The sequence below is a fragment of the Nicotiana tabacum genome, chromosome 21 (genome assembly GCF_000715075.1).
Source record: "Nicotiana tabacum cultivar K326 chromosome 21, ASM71507v2, whole genome shotgun sequence".
Taxonomy (NCBI): Eukaryota; Viridiplantae; Streptophyta; class Magnoliopsida; order Solanales; family Solanaceae; genus Nicotiana; species Nicotiana tabacum.
In genome coordinates, this window is record NC_134100.1 from 100,567,232 (window position 1) to 100,588,633 (window position 21,402).

A 21,402-nucleotide genomic window follows, 5' to 3' on the forward strand; every position below is an offset into this window, starting at 1 on the left:
GAAAGAACCCAATTGTTGCCATAGACAGGTGTCCAAAAAAAGTAACCACCAAAACCCTGAGCTTTAGCAAACTTAATCTTAGTTGTAAACTTGTAATAGATCTAATGTCATCATATCCAATCCAACTTGTCCCTGCATATGAATATGTTGAAACTGTACCATTATCATGCACAACTTTGGCATTATTTTGTGTATTGAAATTGACTATATCATCATATGACAATATTCCATTAGTTTCCAGGACCAATTCCAACTGCACGTGCTCCAATTCCATGTTCATTTGGATCTTTCAATTACCATGTCCCCCCATATGAGGGCAACCCCATAATTATCTTTTTTAATGAACCCCATTTTGTTCCCATGATGAAATTCCATAACTTGTACTAATATTGCTAGAATTGGCATATAACAAGACAGGTGAAACAGTCCCTGAAGTTGTCACGATCCCAATTTATCCTCTGTAGATTGTCGTGATGACATCTAATTTGTAAGACTAGATAAGCCTAATAATTTGCGAAAATACGTAAAATAAAACTGAAGCTCAATTCTCAACATATGAAATAAATATAAAACTCCAATTTAATAATTTCAACTCCCGAAATCTGATAGAAAGAAGTCACAAACATCTAAGAATTTATTCTGAGTGTCTCAATACATCAGAGTCCAAAGAGAAATCAGGAAGACAACATATTAAGAATACAGGGGGACTCTGAGGTCTGCGGACGCTGGCTATATACCTTGAAGTCTCCGTGTACAGCTAGTTCACTGATACCTGATTTGATAGAAAGTACCTGGATCTGCACAAAAAGATATGCAGAAATGTAGCATGAGTACACCACAACGGTACCCAGTAAGTGCCAAGCCTAACCTCAGTAGAGTAGTGACGAGGTCAGGTCAGGCCCTATGAAAATAATAGAAGAGTAAGACAGAGGATATAATAATATAACGAAATGACTTAGAAGTGAACAACATAGCAAATAAAGGTAAATAACATGGGCGCTCCCGAGGAACCACCTCGTAGACCCAAAAGTAAATATGTAGTATATGGGGAGCTTCCGAGGAACCGCTTCGCAGTCCCAAAAGTAAATATGCAGTACATAGGGATCTCCCGATGAACAGCCTTGTAGTCCCAAAAGTAAATATGTAGTACATGGGGATCTCCCAAGGAACTGCCTCGTAGTCACAAAAGTAAATATGTAGTACAGGGGGATTTCCCGAGTAACCACCTCGTAGTCCCAAAGTAAATATACAATAGATATCCGAAGAAAATAACGAATTTACAACAAGAATCTCACAGTTAAAGATTTAAATCAAATCAAATAAGCAGGTAATTCAGCTAAGCATGTTGCACATATTGCAAGTAAGAGTTAGGGCACGTAGACATGTGATACTAGACTAAACATGATCACTACATATACTAAAGCAACTCAGTTAAAGAATTTAAAAGAAGACTACTCAGCAAGAATTAATATTTCCAAATTTAGCCCGTGTACTCAAATTTAGCCCGTATACGCACTCGTCACCTCGCTTACACGGTGCTCACATATCACAAAATGTTACAACAGTATCAAATTCTAAAGGAATTTCCCCCACACAGGGTTAGACAAGCCACTTACCTCAAGCCAAGCTCAATCAGTCAATAAGAATGCCTTTCCCTCGATTTTCCGACTTCAATCGGCTCGAATCTAGTCACAATTAATTTTATTCAGTTAATACAAATTATAGAAATTAATTCCATATGAAATAGATATTATTCAATAAAAAGCTAAAATTTAACTCAAAAATCGCATGCGGGAACCACGTCTCGGAACCCGACAAAAATTATAAAATATGAACGCCCATTCAACCACGAGTCCAACCATACTAAATTTACCAAATTCCGACATCAACTCGACCTCCAAATCTCAAATTTTTATTTTGAAATCCCTATGCCCAAATCTTCTAATTTCACCTCAAAAATATGTAATCTAGTCGAAATACTCAATGATAATTCAATATTATTGACTAACAATGATCATAAGTGACTTAACTCAAGTTTTCCCATGAATTCTCTCTGAAAATCGCCCCAAAACCATGTTGAAAATGTCCAAAAATGATAAAACCTCGAAACCCTCTATTTTTGTACACTACCCAAAGGTTCCGCTTCTGCGGAATTTTTAACCGTATCTACGGTTTCACTTTTGCGGTAACTATCGCGGCTTCTGCGACAGCCTTCGCTTCTGCGGACTCACTTCTGTGATGAAGCGTCCGCTTCTGCGGTCCAAGACCTCCTTAGCCCAGGCCGCATCTGCGACCATTGCATCGCTTCTGCGGTCGTGCTTCTGCGACGCCTCATCCACTTCTGCGGACCATCTGCTTCTGCGATGCCAGGCTTGCTTCTGCGAACTCGCACCTGCGAGCCAAATTCCGCAGGTGCGATTCCATTAGATTACAAAAAGTTTCCAGCTTTGTTCTAAGTCCAAATTTCGATCCGTTAACCATCCGAAACTCACCCGAGGCCCCCCCGGGACCTCAACCAAATATACCAACAAGTCCTAAAATATCATACAAACTTAGTCGAAACCTCAAATCACATCAAACAACAATTAAACCACGAATCATGCTCCAATTCAAGCTTAATGAAACTTAGAAATTCTAACTACTACATTTGATGCCAAAACCTTTCAAATCAAGTCCAATTGACCTTAAATTTTGCACACAAGTCATAAATAACATAACGTGCCCATTCAAATTTTCAAAATCGGATTCCGACCCCGATATCAAAAAGTCAATTCCCCGGTCAAAATTCCAAACTTAAATTTCTATTTTAGCCATTTCAACCTAAATTTAACTACGGACTTCCAATTAACAATACAGACACGCTCCTAAGTCCATAATCACCATACGAAGCTATTGGAATCATCAAAATTTTATTTTGGGGTCGTTTACACATAAATCAATATTCGGTCAACCCTTTCAACTTAAGTTTTAAACCTTGGAACTAAGTGTTCCAATTCATTCCAAAACTTCACCGGACCCGAACCAATCACCCCGGCAAGTCACATAACAACTATAAAGCATAAAATGAGCAGTAAAATGGGGGAACGGGGTTGTAATACTCAAAACGACCGGCCGGGTCATTACATCCTCCCTCTCTTAAAACAATCATTCGTCCTCGAACGAGTATAGAGACATACCTGAAGTGGTGAAAAGATGAGGATAATGGCTATGCATATCATGCTCGGTCTCCCAAGTCGCCTCATTGACCGGATGACCCCTCCACTGTACTTTTACTGAAGCAATGCTCTTCGATCTCAACTTTCTAACATGTTTGTCCAAAATAGCCATTGGTTCCTCAACATAAGATAGATCTTTGTCCAACTGGACTGAGCTGAAGTCTAACACATGAGATGGATCGCCGTGATACTTTTGGAGCATGGAAACATGGAACACTAGATGAACTGTAGTGAGACTAGATGGTAGTGCAAGTCTGTAAGCCATCTCTCCAATCCTTTCAAGAATCTCAAAAGGCCCAACATACCCAGGGCTCAACTTTCCCTTCTTCCCAAACCTCATAACACCCTTCATGGGCGAAACCCGGAGCAAGACCTGCTCCCCAACCATGAATGCAACGTCGCGAACCTTCCCATCCGCATAACTTTTCTGCCTGGACTGGGCTGTACGAAGTCGATCCTGAATCAATTTAATCTTCTCCAAGGCATCCTGATCCAAGTCTGTACCCAATAGTCTAGCCTCACCCGACTCAAACCAATCTATTAGAGACCGGCACCGTCTACCATACAAAGCCTCGTATGTCGCTATCTGAATGCTCGATTGATAACTATTATTGTAGGCAAACTCCGCAAGTGGCAAGAACTGATCCCAAGCGCCTCCAAAATCAATCACACACGCATAGAGCATATCTTTCAATATCTGAATAGTGCGCTCGGACTGTCTGTCCGTCTGAGGGTGAAATGTTGTACTCAACTCCATACGAGTACCCAACTCACGTTGTATGGCTCTCCAGAACTGTGATGTAAACTGCATTCCCTGGTCAGAGATGATAAATATTGGTACGCCATGAAGCATGACAATCTCGCAGATGTAAACCTGAGCAACTGCTCCGAAGAGTAAGTAGTAATCACAGGAATGAAATGAGTTGACTTGGTCAATCTATCCACAATTACCCAAACTGTATCGAACTTCCTCTGAGTCTGTGGGAGTCCAACAACGAAATCCATAGTGATCTGCTCCCATTTCCACTATGGAATCTCTAACTTTTGAAGCAATCCACCTGGTCGTTGATGCTCATACTTCACTTGCTGACAATTTAGGCAACGAGCTACATATTCCACTATGTCCTTCATCTGCCTCAAATCTTGATACATCTTCATGGTACCTGGGTGAATGGAATACCGTGAACTGTGAGCCTCCTGTAGAATCAACTCACATAAACTCTCTACATTAGGCACACATAGCCTGCCCTACATTCGTAACATACCGTCATCTCCAATAGTGACTTCCTTGGCATCACTGTGTTGAACCGTGTCCTTAAGGACAAGAATATGAGGGTCATCATACTGACGTTCTTGGATACGATCATAAAGAAAAGACTGAGAAACCACACAAGACAAAACTCGGCTCGGCTCGGCTCGAAAACATCCAATCTAACAAACTAGTTGGCCAAGTCCTGAACATCCAAGGCTAAAGGCCTCTCTGCTATTAGTAAATATGCTAAGCTGCCCAAACTCTCCGCTTTACGACTCAAGGCATCAACCACTACATTGGCCTTTCCGGGATGATAGAGAATGGTGATATCATAATCCTTAAGAAACTTCAACCACCTTCGTTGCCACAAATTAAGATCATTCTATTTAAACAGATGTTGTAGACTCCGGTGATCGGTATAGACCTCACAATGGACACCGTACAAATAATGCCGCCAAATCTTAAAGGCATGAACAATAGCTGCTAACTCAAGGTCGTGGACATGATAATTCTTCTCATGTACATTTAATTGTCTAGATGCATAGGCAATCACCCTACCATCTTGTATCAACATTGAGTCGAGACCAATACACGGCGCATCACAATATACAGCATAAGATCTTGAACCTATAGGCAACACCAATACTGGGGCTATAGTCAAAGTAGACTTGAGCTTTTGAAAGCTCTCCTCACATTCCTCGGTCCACGCGAACGGAGCACCCTTCTGGGTCAATCTAGTCATAAGTGCAACAATAGAAGAGAAACCCTCTACAAATCGACGATAATACCCCGCCAAGCCAAGAAAACTCCGGATCTCCATAGTTGAGGATGGTCTGGACCAACTCTGCACTGCCTCAATCTTATTCGAATCTACCTTGATCCCTTCGCACAAAACTATATGACCCAAGAATCCCACTGAATCAAGCCAGAATTCACACTTAGAAAATCTTGCATATAACTTCTTTTCTCTCAAAGTATAAAGAACAATCCTTAGGTGTTGTTCATGATCCTCCTGACTCTGGGAATACACCAGAATGTCGTCGATAAACACAATGACGAAGGAGTCAAGATAGGGCTGAAATACACTATTCATCAAATGCATAAATGCTGCTGGGCGTTAGTAAGCCCAAATGACATTACAAGGAACTCATAATGACCATACCGAGTCCTGAAAGAAGTCTTCGGGATATCTGGCTCCCGAATCTTCAACTGATGATAGCTTGAACGCAAGTCAACTTTAGAGAACACTCTGGCACCCTGAAGCTGATCAAATAGGTTATCAATACATGGCAATGGGTACCTATTTTTTACTGTAACCTTGTTCAACTGGCGGTAATCAATAAACATCCGCATAGAACTATCCTTCTTCTTCACAAATAAGACATGAGCACCCCAAGGTGACATATTGGGCCGAACAAAACCCTTATTAAGCAGTTCCTGTAACTACTCTTTTAATTCTTTCAATTCTACTGGGGCCAAACGATACGGTGGAATAGAAATAAGCTGAGTGCCCAGTAACAAATCAATACCAAAGTCAATATCCCTATCTGGTGGCATACCCGGAAGATCCGCTAGAAATACATCGAGAAAATCCCTTACCACCGAAACTAACTCCACGGTAGGAGTATCAACACTAACATCTCTCACATAGGCCAGATATGCATCACACCCCTCTCAACCATTCGTTGAGCCTTAAGAAATGAAACAACCCTGCTAGGAACATAATCTAAGGTACCTCTCCACTCTAGCCGTTGTAGACCTGGCATAGCCAATGTCACCGTCTTGGCGTAACAATCAAGGATAGTATGATAGGGCGATAACCAGTCCATGCCCAAAATAAATATCGAAATCCACCATATTAAGCAATAATAAATCAGTTCTAGTCTTAAAACCACTGATAACAATCAAACACGACCGATACATGTGGTCAAAAATAATAGAATCACCCACGGGTGTAGATACATAAACAGAATAACTAAAAGAATCACGGGATACGCCCAAAGACGTGGCAAAATAAGATGACACATAAGAATAAGTGGAGCCTGGATCAAATAAGACTGATGCATCTCTGTGACAGACCGGAACAATACCTATGATAACCGAATCGGATACAACTGCCTCCGTCCTAGCAGGAAGGGCATAATATCTGGATTGGCCTCCCCCTCTAGGGCGACCTCTACATGTTCGACCTCCACCTCTAGTTGGCTTTGCAGGTGGAGTGGAAACTGGTGCAGTAATCAAGGCCTGAGAAGCCTGAGGGCCTTGTGGAAAAGGTGGGGCCTGCAAAATCCGTAGAGGTGCACCCCTCCTGAATCTGGGACAATCCCTCACCATATGACGAGTGTCACTACACTCAAAACAAGCTCTCGGAGGACGTGGCTGTTGTGACTGACTTGGGCCTGATCGACTGGCCTGATCGATTGGACTGACCGCTGGAAGCACCCTGTACATGAGGTACACTAGACACTGGCAGTGCATAATATGGATCCTGGGGCCTAGGAGTGGCTGGAGTATCGTTGGCGGCTGGAAGTGCTGAATGAACAGGGCGACTCCTATAATCCCAACCCTGACGAGCTGCAGCTGGGGCACGAGAACTGTTATACGTGCCAGAATCTCGAGGTCTCTTAGCTTCCCTCTCTTCTCTCTCCCGGATTCGCATACCCTCCAATCTCCTAGCAATTGACACTACCTACTGGTATGCAATGTCCATCTACAGCTCTCGGGCCATACTAAATCTGATACTAGGGTGGAGCCCCTCAATAAATCGATGAACCCATTCTCGAACAGTAGAAACCAAGGCTGGTGCATGCCTAGCCAAATCATTGAATCAGACCGTATACTCTGACATGATCATAGAACCCTGGCAAAACTGCTCAAACTCTGTGCACCATGTATCTCTAAGACTCTGAGGAACATATTCCCTCAAGAACATATTTGAAAATTGAGCCTAAGTGAGTGAGGCTGCCTCAGTCGGACTATCCAACTCGTATGCCCGCCACCACTGGTAGGCCTCTCCTCTAAGCTGGAATACCGTGAAAGAAACCCCACTAGAATCCACAATTTTCATAGTACGGAGGATGCAGTGACATTCTTCAAGAAAACCCTGAGCATCCTCTGAAGCCAAACCGCTGAAAGTGGGAGGGTGGTACTTCTTGTACCCCTGGAGCTTGAGTTGCTCCCCCTCCGAAACTGCTTCCCTAGCCTCGGGCCGAACTGGGATAACTGGCTACACTGGTATAACCTCTGGGGCATGGTCAACTTGGTCCCGTGGCTCTGGGGTACGGGCGGATGGATTTTGTTCTCCTCCCTCGGCTCGAGATGTGGCAGGAGCAAGTTGAATCAACACTGCCTGAGCTAGAGAGCTAAACATACTCAAAAACTAGGCAAGAGTCTCATGAAGTGAAGGGGTAGTAACAGGCATCTCAGGTGCCTGCTCTCCAACTGGAGCTACTGGTGGCTCTGCTGCAGCAGCTTGTGCAGGTGCTCTGGCTGCACCACACGGTCTTGCTCGGCCTCTGCCCCGGCCCCGGCCTCTTGCAGCTCCAACATGGGTCATGTGTGTCTGATCATCAGATCCAGTTGTGCGTGTCCTCACCATCTGTGAGAGAATAGAAAGATAAGAGTTTAGAATTTCGAAGTCAACAAATGCGCACGATAAGGAATCAAAGAAGTGAACATTTTCCTAACAGTTCCAAAGCCTCCCTAGGATAAGTACAGACGTCTCCGTACCGATCAGCGAGACTCTACTAAACCTGCTTGTGACTCATAACACCTATGAACCTAGAGCTCTGATACCAACTTGTCACGACCCCAATTCATCCTCCGTAGGTTGTCGTGATGGCATCTAGTCTGTAAGACTAGGTAAGCCTAATAATTTGCGGAAATACGTAAAATAAAACTGAAGCCCAATTCTCAACATATGAAATAAATATAAAACTGCAATTCAATAATTTCAACTCCCGAAATCCGGTAGAAAGAAGTCACAAACATCTAAGAATTTATTCTGAGTGTCTCAATACATCAGAGTCTAAAGAGAAATCAGGAAGACAACATATTAAGAATAAAGGGGGACTCCGAGATCTGCGGACGATGGCATATGTACCTTGAAGTCTCCGTGTACAGCTAGTTCACTGATACCTGGTTTGATAGAAAGTACCTGGATCTACACAAAAAGATGTACAGAAATGTAGCACGAGTACAACACAGCGGTATCCAGTAAGTGTCAAGCCTAACCTCGGTAGAGTAGTGACGAGATCAGGTCAGGCCCTATGAAAAAAATAGAAGAATAAGACAGAGGATATAATAATATAACGAAATGACTTAGAAGTGAACAACACAGCAAATAAAGGTAAATAACATGGGCGCTCCCAAGGTACTGCCTCGTAGTCCCAAAAATAAATATGCAGTGCAGGGGGATCTCCCGAGGAACCACCTCGTAGACCCAAAAGTAAATATGCAGTACATGGGGATCTTCCGAAGAACCGCTTCGCAGTCCCAAAAGTAAATATACAGTACATGGGGATCTCCCGAAGAACAGCCTCGTAGTCCCAAAAGTAAATATGTAGTACATGGAGATCTCCCAAGGAACCGGCTCGTAGTCCCAAAAGTAAATATGCAGTACAGAAAATTTTTTCGAGTAACCACCTCGTAGTCCCAAAGTAAATATACAACAGATATCCGAAGAAAACAACGAATTTACAACAAGAATCTCACAGTTAAAGATTTAAATCAAATCAAATAAGCAGGTAATTCAGCTAAGCATGTTGCACATATTCCAAGTAAGAGTTAGGGCATGTAGACATGTGATACTAGACTAAACATGATCACTACATATACTAAAGCAACTCAATTAAAGAATTAAAAAGAAAACTACTCAACAAGAACCGATATTTTCAAATTTATCCAGTGTACGCTCTCGTCACCTCGCGTACACGACGCTCATATCTCAAAATGTTACAACAATATCAAATTCTAAGGGGATTTCCCCCACACATGGTTAGATAAGCCACTTACCTCAAGCCAAGCTCAATCAGTCAATAAGAATTCCTTTCCCTCGATTTTCCGACTCCGATCGGCTCGAATCTAGTCACAATTAATTCAATTTAGTCAATATAAAGTATAGGCATTAATTCCATACGAAAATACATATTTTTCAAAAAAATCCCGAAATTTAACTCAAAAATTGTTTGTGGGGATCACGTTTCGGAACCCAACAAAAGTCACAAAATATCAACGACCATTCAATCACGAGTCCAACCATACTAAATTTACCAAATTCCGACATCAATTCGACCTCCAAATCTCGAATTCTTATTTTGAAATCCCTAGGCCCAAATCCTCTAATTTCACCTCAAAAATATGTAATATAGTCGAAATACTCAATGATAATCCAATATTATTGACTAACAATGATCATAAGTGAGTTACCTCAAGTTTTCCCGTGAATTCTCTCTTAAAATCGCCCCAAAACCAAGTTGGAAATGTCCAAAAATAACAAAAACTCGGAACCTTATGTTTTTGTACACTGCCCAAAGGTTCCGCTTTTGTGAAATTTTTTACCGCATCTACGGTTCCGCTTTTGCGGTAACTCTCCCGGCTTCTACGACAGCCTTCGCTTCTGCGATGAAGCGTCTGCTTCTGCGGTCCAATACCCCCCTTTGCCTAGGCCGCATATGCGACCATTGCATCGCTTTTGCGACGCCTCATCAGCTTCTGCGAACCATCCGCTTCTGCGATGCTAGGATCGCTTATGTGAGCTCGCACCTGCGAGCCAAATTCCGCAGGTGCGATTGCATTAGATGACAAAAAGTTTCTAACTTTGTTTAAGTCCAAATTTTGATCCGTTAACCATCCGAAACTCACCTGAAGCCCCCCGGGACCTCAACCAAATATACCAACAAGTCCTAAAATATCATTCGAACTTAGTCGAAACCTCAAATCACATCAAACAACGCTAAACCATGAATCATGCTCCAATTCAAGCTTAATGAACCTTAGAAATTCCAACTTCTACATTCGTTGCCGAAGCCTATCAAATCAAGTCCAATTGGCCTCAAATTTTGCACACAAGTCATAAATGACATAACATACCATTCAAAATTGCAAAATCGGATTTCGACGCGGTTATCAAAAGGTCAACTCCCCGGTCAAACTTTCAAACTTAATTTTCTCTTTTAGCCATTTCAAGCATAATTTAACTACGGACTTCCAATTAACAATCCACACACGCTTCTAAGTCCAAAATTACCATACAGAGCTATTGGAATCATTAAAATTTTATTTCGGGGTCGTTTACACATAAATCAATATCCGATCAACCTTTTCAACTTAAGTTTTAAACCTTGGAACTAAGTGTTCCAATTCATTCCAAACCTTCACCGGACCCGAACCAATCACCCCGGCAAGTCATATAACAATTGTAAAGCATAAATTGAGCAGTAAATGGGAGAACGGGGTTGTAATACTCAAAACAACCGGCCGAGTCGTTACAGAAGTATTCCAAGCACCACGATAATCGTAGCGCATAGGGATCAAGAAATCAAGTTTTATTGTTATGGCGTTTTCAGGATAAGTCCTGGACACGGCTGATAAGAAACAATAGGGAGAAAGTATTAGACAGAGTGTCAGGACTAACACCTCATGCTATTGAAAGTATTGTGTTTATTTCAGGGCTCTTGGAATGAATAGTGGTTGTGAAATTAAGCATAAATTGCTCATCAGATTGTATTATGAGCAATTGAAATGATGTAGCATCATGCACAGCAAATGCATAGAAAATGTGAGTGAAATATTTAGAAGGAATGCTTGATACAGAGGCTATTTCAGCTAACCATGCACCTTTGATTTAACAGTAGTTGCATTTTGAGATGCAAAAGATACTGGAAACTTTGTACCAGCAGTTAGAAAGATGGCTAGAAAAATTAACAAGATTTTAGGCATTGTAATTTTTTCTGTGTGTTATAAGAATCTTCCTTCACTTTGTAAAAACTTGAAAGAAATCAGGATATTTATACAACAGAAAAAAACATATGAGATTCTAGTATATGATTAGTGACAGGTAATATGTAGTCAATGAAACTGCCTGTAATATGTAGTCAGTGAAACTGCGAGATGTGCTCAAGTTGATCCAGACAATACCATTATTAAATAAATACATACATGAATGTATACCAAGAACAATTTAAGTATGTCATTCAGAGGCGGCCTTATACTATAGGTTAATGGGTCACGGGCACCCGAAAACTTCGGCAAAATCCATATATACTTGCAAATGTCTTAAAAATAGTCAAATATTAACATAGACCGCGTATTAATGATAAATTTATATTGAATGTCATAGTGCCCCGCGACCTCGAATCCTGAGTCCGCTTCTAATGTCATTGAAGGAGCAGTTGCATTTCTTGTAAATACCTTCACTGCCAGTTACGATTTTCATGAAAAATATATATTATTAAAAGGAGAGGAAAAAATCCTCTTCTTAAGCCAAGTGGCACCCTAGAAAAAAGTCATGTGGCATAAGTAATTAATAATTATTTATTTAGTTAATAATTGGAGAGTAGTTTCAAGTTGGAGTTTTTAAATTATTTAAAAATAAAAAACTAAAAATAAAAAAACTGTCAATTTAAAATTTCTTTATTTTTTTAATACTTTAGTTTTTATTTTTAAAAATAAAAAGCTTATTTATTCAGAAAATATTATTGAGAATCATATAATCTATTCTATATATTATTAAAAGGATAGGAAACAACCCTCCCCTTAAGCCTTAAGTCAAGTGGCAACCTAGAAAAAAGTTACATGGCATAAGTAGTTAATAATTAATTATTGGTAATTACTTTTTAATTTAACTATCTATAAAATAATAAAATAAAATATTTTCTAATAAAAAACGAAAATTAAAAAAAAAATTCCATTCAAATTGGAGAGTAGTTTCAAGTTGGAGTTTTTAAATTATTTTAAAATAAAAAAAATAAAAAACTGCCAATTTAAAATTTCTTTGTTTTTTAAATAATTTTTTTTTTCTTTTTAAAAATAAAAAGCTTATTTATTCAGAAAATATTATTGATAATCATAGAATAAAATAAAAAATAAAAAATACATATCTTTTATTATATTATAAAAATAAAGTAGCTTTCAAAAATTTAAATAAAATAATATGCTAATAAAAGTTTCTATTAACAATGCAATAATACTAAATATTGGATAATATTTATATTTATATCTATATCTATCTATATAGTAATTAATATTAAATAAGTAAACCCAAATATTAGAAATTTTACTATATAGTACTTAAAAATATTATTATTAAATTAAAAAAATTAATAATTTCGAGTAATATTTTAGAATAAAATTAATATTATATCAAGATAAAAAAATCACACATTGATCTATATTATATTAAAGGACATAAATGGATAATGATACTAAATAATGAGGAAAGTTAATGAAGACCACATAAAAATATGAAATGCTATATATATTAGGTAATGTAATAGCAATAATTAAAATTTTAAAAACATTTAAAATTAGAAATGGAAGGGAAAGATGATTTGAACTTGAGATTAGATTAAAATTATGGTAAAAATGCTCAAACTATGAATATGACCGTAAAATTAAGGATTTACTAGATAAAGAAAAATAATAATAGGATAACAAATTAAAATATTAAGAATACAAAATAAATGTCTCGTGTAGATAATTTAGTAACGAAAATAAAAGTTAAACTTTTATCCTGAAACTAAAAGTGAAAGAAATTTTAATTGCACGTGATATAAACTAATTATAAGAAAATACAATAGATTTAAAAATTGCTAATTAAAAAACTTATGTATTCAATATTTTAGACTGATTCAAAGTTATGACTTAAAATAAAATGTGATATTACATATTTTGATTATTGAGAAAATACTAATATAAAAAACTAATTAAATTTTCATATAGTTGTAAAAATATATAAAGAGTAAAATAAAGAGAGTGTGAGAATATTTATACTTTGAATTAATTTAAGGATAAGTATATTAAATAATACTCAAAAATATTATTGATAGATTTAAATAATAAAAGAGTTCTAAGTAAGAGGATAAATGTATAAAAATACATTAATTTTTAGGAATAAAAAAACTATATTTATATATGATTATCATAAGGGTAATAAGCAAGATATTAAGTCAATTAAAAGATCACATGAAAATTTAATAATGTTAGGTAATGAATAATGCAATAACTATAAGTAAAGATTAAAGAGAGATTTTTTTTATGGTGAAAATGTAGAAGGATAAGACTTATTCGGTTTTGAAGTAAAAGATAAAGTGGTAGTAAGAATTTTGTTAAAATAATATGCTCAAACAAGACAAAGCACAACGTGATATGTTTAGTATTCTTTAATATCGACCACATAATAAATGCAAGTACTAAGATCAAGGATGTTACAAATATAAAAAATAAATATGTTATCCAGTACGAGATATGAGAAACAGTTTCATATCCTGCTTCTTAATTGATATCTAATGATTATATGTAATTTTTATCCGGAGGGTTTAAATTTTAAGGTAAATTGCATATAATCCAAATAACTCAGATCATAATTTAATATTTGTGTCCGCGCATCGCGCGGGTACTAATACTAATTGACGTTAATGGTACGGTTTAATTTTTGACAATTTATGGGGTCTATCGATAATTACCGAAGGATTCTGTCAGTCATTTTTATCGAGAAAAGATTTACCTACGTACCATTTACTGACGGACTTCCTTCGGGAAAGCCTTGTTACCGAGGGACGATACGTCGGTAAACATGTAGTGGCATATGAAGAATATTTTCCACTAACACAAGTTTAATCTCTTCTAGATTGATCTATTCCAAAGGAAACAAAGAAAGGTACTACTTCTCAAGAAATTTTCACACACAATTTAAATTTGAACTCGTTGGTGCTTTTATATAAGAGCAATTGATTCTTCAACTCCTTTAATGCTCATATCACGTTGAGATAATGTAAACAGATTAGCAAAATCTTGTCCACTTAATCGTACTCAATTAGTTAACATGTTGGTTACTGGTTATTCATATTAAAAACATAAAAACAATTAACTTATGAAATTATCTATCTTGTCACGAGAAATTATTGGCATATTATTATTTCAGGGAAATATTATTTTCTGTGGTTTTTAAGTTCTTGAGAATATTTTCAACTGCAACAATTACAAGTTATATAACTTTTATATTCTTCAAATCTATAATTTATTTAAAATTTTAAGAAAATAATTTTCTGATTTACACAAAAACTTTTAAATGTTTTTGACTCTTGTATGGTAGATACTATCATTCTTTTTTAGACAGTCGGCATAATAATAAGCTCTTTCCCACAAATATTTCACACAAATACTCAACTTCCACTTATATTTTTGCAGTCAGGTTCCACTATTTTTCAACTCCGAGTTTATATCCAAATTATTGGGTATGGGATTATATTATAATTTTCAAATTTCTTTTTAAGGTATGGGGTTGAAAATTCTAAATGTACAAACAAAATAGGTTCCACTATATTTCACACAACTACTCAACTTCCACTTATGTTTTGTAGTGAGGTTCCACTATTTATTGAACTTCAAGTTTATATCAACTCTTACAATCTTTTTGTATTCAACTTCAATTTAAAATTATTTTTACAATTTTAACTCAAAATTATCCAAACACCTGTTTAATATTTATTATGGTTTCAGAGGCTTATTTGCTTTATGAACCCAAAAACATCAAACCATGGGTCAACAACAGACAAAAGTTTGTTCTTGGAATTTTTGTCATTGTTCCTTTTTATGTAAGTGGTTTAGTAGATAATTTTCTTCTTATTTCTCTTCCAATTGATAGACCTTTTTTACCACGGTTTAAAAATCCTTTTTGAGCAAATTAATTAATTTATAAGAAAACTTTAGACTACGATCTAAAATTTTATAAATTATTGCGAATGGTTATACCATAATCTAATAATTTATGAGCAGACAGACCCGAGTTTAATGTTGTCAAGGGCTATATTTGCATAATATTTCAAGAAAAAATAACGTTGTAAAAATAATAGCCGAAAAAATGTATAAATTTGTATATTTTTTGTATATATATACATTATGTATGTTATATACAAAAATTATATAAGTTTATACATTTTTTCGGCTACAAAATGTAAACAATGGCCTAAATTGACACATTTGCGAAGTTTGGCCCAAAAATAAATTCCAACCCACTGGGCCTCGGGTCGCATCAGTATATAACCTCACAAATTAGGGTTTTTGTTTCTCCTAAGGGTTTCAACGTTCAAGCAGCAACAGAGCTTATCGCCGAGAATCTCCAACCGGTGAAAATGGTACGATTCTACTCAGAACTATTTAAATCAATACAAATGTAAGCTCGTAATTTTGTTTACTGATTTAATTCCAATTTCTTTTTATGTAGCCGTCACATAAGACATTTATGATTAAGAAGAAGCTGGCGAAGAAGCAGAGGCAAAACAGGCCCATTCCTTACTGGATTCGTATGAGGACTGATAACACTATCAGGTATATTAATTTGCAGTTATTATTTTTTAATTTTTTTTTCGGCCGATTTATGTTTATTTCACTAATGATATTATATTTTGTTCATTTCACTAATGAAAATTTGATTTTGTTTTTGTAGGTACAATGCTAAGCGCAGGCACTGGCGTAGAACCAAGCTAGGATTTTAAGGTGGAAGATTGGTGCTTTATTTAGCATTTTAATGAAAAAACTTGTCGAATTATGTTTTTCCGTTCGGTAGGAGCTTATGCTGCGATGAAACATGTTGTGTTTTAATTTCAATGAAGTTTATATATTGAATGACGGTTTATGAGTTTATTTCTGGTAAATTCTAGGTGTTTAATTGCTGGTTTAATAGTCGTATTTGTTGATTACGTTCATGCATTGAATAATCTGCATGTGATTTTCACTTGTGGGGCAGCACTGGTGAAAAATAGAATTTGTATGGTCAAATTTTCCTATATACTTTGCTCATTAGTAGAATTAACCTGTTCAAGCCCTGTGCCATGTGAACTAAGCTTTGTATTTTAGTGGAGAAGCTTAGACGGGCAGGTCCATTATCACCGAGTTTCGAAAGCTACAGCTAGTCCTAAGAGTTGGCCCCAGACCAATTTCTTAGTCATAAGAAAAAACACTAGAATTCACCAAGGATATTATTAGAATGTTTGTGTATAAAAGGAAAGCACGAATGACAGGAAATGAAATAAAGAAACAATTTTTTTGGAGAAGAGGTAATGGGGAGCTCAATGGTGAAGAAATGCAAAGGAGAAGCAAGAATATGACGGCGTACTGGGTTTTGGTTTGGTTGCTGCGAGGGTACTGGTGGCTCCTAATTAGTTTTACTTTAAATTCAGTTAGTTTTTGAGTTATATTCATGGTATTAATGTAGAGGATTGAACTTGTCAGTATAGTGATAGCTAAAGTTTTCTCATAATTGGAGTATCATTTCCAGGATACTAATTACTAGTAAGGAGTAGCTTAGTCTCTTGTTCTGTTTTGTTGCTTTTTTAGGTCTGAATTTTAAGTTGAAGGTAGTTTAATTTGGTGATGTTTTGCTGGAGAAAGTGGAAAAACTTTGCTAGGCTATTGTTGTGGACGAATTGAAAAATGAAAAGATAATTTGGAAAATGTAACCTGCCAATGAGTTTGGAGACAGTGCTTGGTGTTTATTCATAGAGAAACAAAAGAGAAGCTTTTAGTTGGACTAACTTGCCTTTAGGTAGTTTTACATTAGCTGTAGAGAGGAATAAAGTGTTTCTGCCATTAGAGCAAACCTAAGCCTTGGATAGTCTAGCCAAGGCTTAGCTAGGATTTGTTTGAGGATGACCTCAACTAGTGCTAACCGAGCATTTGCCTGCCTGGGTAATTGATGGCTCTCTTAAACCAGCTTGAGCTGTCATAGTCATCGTTCGTTGGCGAGAGGGGTTTCAGGTTTCCAAAGTTTATTCTACTGGCAGTGAGCCAGTAAATGCATGCATATGTGTGTAGATCATGAGAAAATTGATGTCTTTCATATTGTAGAAATGACATGGCAATGGAGGGGACAAAGCACAATCTCTTTGGTGTATAATTCTTTAGGGCTCGTTTGGTACAAGGGATAAGGATAATAATCGTGGGGTAAAATTTGGGATTGTATTTATCCTATGTTTGGTTGTAGGTATTAGCTAGTCCCAAGATAAGTTTTACACAAATGGTGGGATTGGCTATCCCATATAGAAGGTGGGATGGCTAATTCCATGGGATATCCTTGTTTATCCGACCATTGTGCCAATTGACTCCTAGAGTATACCAGCCCTCCCATAATTTATTTACTTTATATTGCAAGAATTTTGAGGCAAGAACTGATATATTACATTGCATAGACATCTGAATTTCCTCATGACTTGGTCAGAGCTTCCATACCATTGTGTCACCCTTTCAAATAGTTTTGCTCTTTTTTCCTAATTTTTAGGTCGGATTGGGCTTCATTAATTGGGGGATTTTGCTGGGTTTTTGAATTTTGCAATGCATGGGACTCTCGATCACCAGGTGGAAGATCAATTCTCTGTTTTAACACAGAGAAGGGTGTAACTGTGCGATATTTATAATGTATTCTGGACTATGGTTGCACCCAGCAATTGGTTTTACTGTTTCTAGACTTAAATTTTGTGTAATCCTCAAGTAACTTATCATTATTCTGTGAATCTGATTGTGGATTATTCTTGCTTCCCTTCGTTTTCTTCAAACACGATGCTGGTCGCAACACTCATCTTTATCCCAAAAAATTTCATAACAAACTTTTTTGAAAAAAATGAAAATTTCATAGGCATTAGTGTAAGAGTCATGATTTCTTTTTTGGTTAATGTCATAAAACAATATGTTGGGTTGATCTATAACATCATTGCAAGCGATTGTGCATAATTTTGAGTAGGGGTGCACATCGACCGAGTTGGTTTGGTTTTTATCAAAATCAAACCAATTCAACTATATCGGTTTGGATTGGTTTGATTTTATCGGGTTGGATTGGTTTGATTTTATCGGGTTTTTCGAGTTTTTTGTTACTTAAATATTATTTATCTTATTTTTTAAACTTTTGGTAAGTAAATATATGTTTAGTAAAAATATAATAGTCATTACTATATTCAATTTACTCTATCAATCTTTTCCTTATTCTAAGTGACATCATATCTTACCATTTAATTTCATTATTTACCCCTTTAGAACAAGTCTTGATTATTTACCCTTTAGATCAAGTCTTGAGTACCTTTGAAAAAGAAAAGAAAAGAAAAGAAAAGAAAAGAAAAGAAAAGAAAAGGAGAGTATGAACTATGAAGTATGGTGCAAGGGACAATCAATGGTAATTGGTATGCGTGAATGAGACTTACCCTTCATTGTGGCATTAGGGGTGTGGTTAGAAGTAAATTCAAGTATTTTGTTTTAGCGTCAATTTAAAAAGATTATTCAATTATATATGCGCAATGTATAACACTTCAAAGCATAACTTCAAATATACTCTTTTTCTTATCATGCTATTTCCACAAATAGGAGCTCCACTTTTTATTAAATCAAAATTACACAAAAGTTAGTTGAATTTGCTCATGTGACAAACACAAACTAAAAATGAAACATGGTTGTACAAACTTTGAAATCTAGTAATAATGATAATTTGATATCTAATAGTAATGATATCTTAAATTCTCATTTTGTAAAATAGTAAATCACAATCAGATTACGATCTAAAGCTTTCACATTAGGTAACAAAAAAGAAATAGTTGTGTGCATCTTTACTCCTCTGACGTCATCAAGATCGTCATTTTAGGTATTAGCAAAGCACTTAAAGTTTGTCATATTTACAAAATGTACTGAATAACTAAAGTAATAAAGGATTAATCAATAGGCAGAAATACACTTGCAAAAAGTGGCAAGCACACAACATTTAGAAGGATCTAATGCATTTCAACTAAGGGTTTTAGAATAACGTTATTTTCTTGAACATAAGAGGATAAATGGAGTAATAACGGCATATATGTAGGGGTAAAATAGACATTTAGAAATAGCACCAACCGGGGGGGGGTTATTGGAGTTAAATTAAAATATATCTGGTTTTAGAGTCAACTCATGAAAACTGTCCATTTTCAACTTGGCAACTAATTTATTTCAAATGAACCCAAATGGAAAATGTTTTGATTATGTTGGAAAATTTACCTATAAATAGAGGCAACTTCTTCTCCTTTCTCTATCAATTTTTTATCAATTCTTCTCGAGTGTTGTAAGAACAATATTGGGAGAAAGAGAGTTGTGAGATATTATTAGAGAAGTGAGTTTGAGAAATATTATTTGTATAAAAAATTTTCTTGAGTGAATTTGTGAGAAATTTTCTTGTATTTTTTGTGTGTGTAAAGTAGAGCGAGATATCTAATTTCGTTCTCTATACGCTTTATATAGTGAAACTATTCATTCTACTAGCAAACATATTGGCTGAGCCACGTAAATTTCGATGTCACTATTTTTTTTATCTCTGTCATGACCCAAAATCCCACCACAGGTGTCGTGATGGCACTTAGTCTCTAAGACTAAGTAAGCCGATTACAATTACAATTCAAACCATTTTTTTTATAAAATTTTTTTAGTAAACGAAACCAACAACGAAAATAATTATAACACCTTCCCAAGACTGGTAATACTGAGTCACAATCTCTAATTGAGTACATGCAGTGATCCCCAAGGATCGAATATACAATACTGTTTGAATAAGAGTGGACAGTATAATAAAAATGGAAAGACTCCGGGGACTGCGACGACCAAGCAGCCCTACCTTGAATCCTTGCGATCACACTCTAATCTCTGTCTGAATCCGATATCTCCAATACCTGGCTCTACACAAAAATATGCAGAAGTGTAGTATGAGTACACCACAGTCGGTACCCAGTAAGTATCAAGACTAACCTCGGTGGAGTAGTGACGAGGTATAGTCAAGACACTCACTAGTCAAATAACATGTGCAATATAGCATACGAAAATAATAGAATAACAAATAGCAATGATGGCAACAATAGTCAACTTGGGACATAAACAACAAGGCAACAGGAACACCATAAATATTGTTCAAACGGATAATAAACACAAGTATATCCAATTAATCAAGTCATTCGAATATAAATCATTCACATATAATTCTTTCGAATAAATACCCTCCAAAAAAAATTCTTCAAATAAATATCCTTCGAATATAAAACTCTTTCACATAAATATCTTATATCATAATCATAAGTACGGGTCTCAGCCCCCTTTCATATTCTCATGGCACCTCGTGTCACGACCCAAAATTTTTACCTTCGGACCGTGATGACGCCCAATATTTTACTTGCTAGGCAAGCCAATGTTAGAATAATATTAACCAATTTTAAACAATCTTTAAATTATTAATAATCAAAAAAACAAATGCGGAAGCAAAGTTTGAAATATAGTGAAATAAGCCATAAAAATAACGGTGTCTAAATACTATCCCAGAATTAGTGTCACAAGTGCACGAGCTTCTAGAATAAATACAAATAAAGGTCTGAATAAAATAAAGTTGTCTGAAAATAAATACACAGCTAATGTAAAATAGACGGGGACTTCAGAACTGCGGACGCCATGCAGTTATACCTCAAGTCTCCTCTGGTAGCTGAAATCCGAGCAAGTCTATGGTATGCCGCTGGGACCAACTCCAAAATCTGCACAAGAAGTGCAGAGTGTAGTATCAGTACAACCGACCCCATATACTAGTAAATGCTGAGCCTAACCTCGACGAAGTAGTGACGAGGCTAATGCAGTTCACTTACATTAACATGTACGCAATATTAGTTACAACAACAAATAATAGAAATAAATCAGGTAACTCATTTATAATAATTGAATCCAACTCAGCAG